The following is a 3,434-nucleotide window of genomic DNA, read 5'->3' as shown; positions in this document are numbered from 1 at the left end:
TGTGAGTTCGACCCCTGGTCTGGGAACTCAGATCCCACATGCTGTGAGGCATAGCCAAAAAAATAAATTTAAAAAATTTCAATAAAAAAGGGACAGAGTTCTTGTCCTTTATGAATGCATCAGGTGGTTAAACCCCAGAGGGTCTGAGAGCCGGGAAAAAGCTTTGTCTCCACGTCATTCACTTATTCACTCAACAAACGCCGAGTGAGCAGCCACTGTGTTCAGGTCTTGCGCTGGCTGCTGGGGACACAGTGTGGATGAGACAAACAAATGTCACCCTTATGCTGGAATGGAGGTTCTAGAGGGGGAGGCAGACTGTGGAGAAAAGAAATACCTCATGTGGAGCCTGGGAGTTGAAAAGTGCTGTGGAGGGACTTCCCTGGTGGCCCAGCGGATATGAATCTGCCCTGGAATGCGGGGGGACACCTGTTCAATCCCTGGTCTGGGAAGACTCCACATGCAGCGGAGCAACTAAGCCCATGTGCCACAACTACTGAGCCTGGGCTCTAGAGCCCGGGAGCCGCAAAGACCGAGCCCACTGTCTGCAGCTATGGAGATCCACACACCCAGAGCTCAAGCTCCAAAGCAAGAGAAGCCTCAAACAGCGTGAAGCCCAAGCGCCACAACTAAAGAGTAGCCCCCTGCTTGCCGCAACTAGAGAAAAGCCCAAGCAGCGACGGAGACCCAGCACAGCCAAATGAATAAAAAAATTTTTAAGTGCCGTGGAGGGCAATTCAGCAGGAGAGGTATATTCATTTGCTGTAACAAAGTACCACATGCAGGGTGCCTTAAACAACAGAAATCTATTTCCTCCCAGTTCTGAAGGCTACAGTTGGAGATCAAGGGGTCAGCAAGGCTGGTTTCTTCGGAGGCCTCTCTCCTTGGCTCATAGACTGCCGTCTTCTCCCTGTGTCTTCTCATGGTCTCCCCTTGGGGTATGTCTGTGTCTTAATGTCCTTCTAATTTTACTTTGCATGCGTGCCTGCTAAACTGCTTCATTCGTGCCCGACTTCTTGCAACCCTATGGACTGTAGCCCACCAGGCTGTTCTGTCCATGGGATTCCCCAAGCAAGAATACTGGAGTGGGTTGTCATGCGCTCCTCCAGGGAATCTTCCCAACCCAGGGGTCAAACCCGAGTCTCTTACATTTCCTGTATTCGCAGCCGGGTTCTTTACCACTAGCATCACCTGGGAAGCCCCTAATTGCCTCTTTTTTCTCTCTCATTTTTTTTCTTTTTTATTTCCCCCTCCAAATGATAAAAGAACTTAATTTTAATTTTTTAAAAAAAATCCTCTTTTTAACCTGGCCCTTTCCCCCACCACTAGAAAGCAGGTTAATTGCTAAAAACAATTCATTTATTTGAGCATATTCTTTTTAGGCAACTTTACTTTTTCCACTGTCGTAGCACCACTCAGTATTTCTCACTGTCAGTCTTCTCTTTAAATACTTTTTTTTTCAGGAGACTCCGCATCACCATCTCTGTTTCTGCTTCTTTATCCTCTCCCATTAGAAGAGCCAGTGCATCTCCCACCTTCAACCTTCTTCTCGTCTTCCATAATTTTTCCCCTATTCAGCCTGAGTCCACCTTTGGAGCGTTCACTTATTTCTTCCACTATCTGGGTCTGGCTTCAGGATAACATCCTATGGAAAAGACTACACTACTTTCACCTAATAAAGATTGTCTCTGACCACTCTGGGTTTGTCCTCGGGCTTCTCTTCCTGCTCACTCATCTCATTTATGGTCACACTCTTCATCAGAGTCCCCTTCATCTTCTGATTTTTTTCATCATCTTTTTAGTAGATTTCTTAGAGTTTATATGACGTTTGAGTCTTTTGGAAAGTGGGAATATAGATTCTGAAGATATTAAAAGCCTTGGAGGGACTTCCCTGGTGGTCTAGTGGTTAAGACTGTCTTCCAAGGTAGGATGTGTGGGTTCAATCCCTAGTCAGTGAGTTAAGATCCCACATGCTTTGCAACCAAAAATTAAAATAAAATAGTACAGAAGCAATACTGTAACAAATTCAATAAAGACTTTTAAAAAAACATGGTCCACATAAAAAAAAATTCTTAAAAAAACTAAAAAAAAAGTGAATATAAAAGCCCTGGAGATCTCAGTGAGATGATGTTATAAAAGAGTATTTTATGGGACTTCCCTGGTGGTCCAGTGGTTAGGAATCCACACTTCCTGTACTTCCACTGCAGGGGGCCTGGTTTCCATCCCTGGTTCGGGAACCAAGATCCTGCAAGCTTTGACATGTGGCAAAAAAGAAAAAAGAAGTTTTATAATATCATGCATTTAACTTGGTGCTAGAAAAATAGAAGTATCAGTTACAGGAAAGTACAGTGTCTGTGTGAAGGTGTCTGCAGTCTCCAATCCAGGCATCTGGCTTTCTTAAAATACTGCTGGGCAATCTGACACTAGTCATACCTGTGGTGCATATGACCTTCCCAGGTCCTCAAAGTCAAGAGAAACTGAACACCAGCATCCTTGAGCTTTTGACCTGGATCTCCAGCCAGCAGGAGCAGCCAGGCAGTCCAGTGGGCAGACAGCCTCAGCCCACCAGGTTCCTACGGCCCTACAGCACCCACCTCCAGGGTCTACAGGGCATCCCAAGCTGACCAGGCCAAGGCAGGACACGAGGGATTCATGTGGAGGCCCAGCAGGAATGCGGCCAGGGGAGAGGAGCCTTAATTATGTCTTTAAAGGCTCTATCTCCAAATATGGTCCCATGCTGGGACTTCCCTGGCAGTCTTACTGGTTAAGACTTAGCCTTCCAACGCAGGGTGGGGCGGGTTCCATCTCTGGTCAGGGAGCTAAGATCCCACATACCGTGGGGCCAAAAAACCAAAACATAAAACAGAAGCAATATTGTAACAAATTCAATAAAGACTTTAAAAATGGCCCATGTCAAAAGAAAAAAAAAATCTTTAAGAAAAAATACAGTCACATGTTACTCTGGGTTATAACTGTACCACATGAATTTGGGGGCAGGAGACACAATTCTGCTCACCACAGGATGACAGGAAGTGGTGGGTGGGCTATTGTATTAAATAGGGGGTCAGAGATGGCCTCTCTGAGGAAGTGACATCTGAACAGAGAGACCTGGAGGACTTGAAGCAGTAGCCATGCTGGGTATGAGAGAAGAGCATTCCAGGCAGAGAACAGCATGTGCAAAGGTCCTGAGGCAGGGCTGTGTGTGATTTGCTCAAGGAACAATGAGGAGGCCTGAGTGGCTGTGAGTGAGGAGAAGTGTAATAGGGTTGAGGGTGGGGAGGTAATGGAGCAGATCACACAGGACCTTGTGAGCCATGGGAAGAAAATTTTTCTTGTTCCTTCTAGGAGTGAGATGGCCCATGGTGTTCAGATCCACAGCTTACCCAACAACATATTTTCAACCCCAAACTGAGTTTTTCCACCTAACAGCCCCCCAT

General features: G+C 46.1%; 1 pseudogene; it reads right to left on the bottom strand.

The window, feature by feature from the left end:
• Window positions 1–1,356: 1,356 nt before the first annotated feature.
• Window positions 1,357–2,314, bottom strand: LOC129641997 (mitochondrial transcription rescue factor 1-like; annotated as a pseudogene).
• Between the last annotated feature and the right edge of the window lie 1,120 nt (window positions 2,315–3,434).

This window comes from Bubalus kerabau, chromosome 1 (assembly GCF_029407905.1).
Source record: "Bubalus kerabau isolate K-KA32 ecotype Philippines breed swamp buffalo chromosome 1, PCC_UOA_SB_1v2, whole genome shotgun sequence".
Lineage (NCBI taxonomy): Eukaryota > Metazoa > Chordata > Mammalia > Artiodactyla > Bovidae > Bubalus > Bubalus kerabau.
This window is presented reverse-complemented; position numbering and strand designations above follow the sequence as displayed.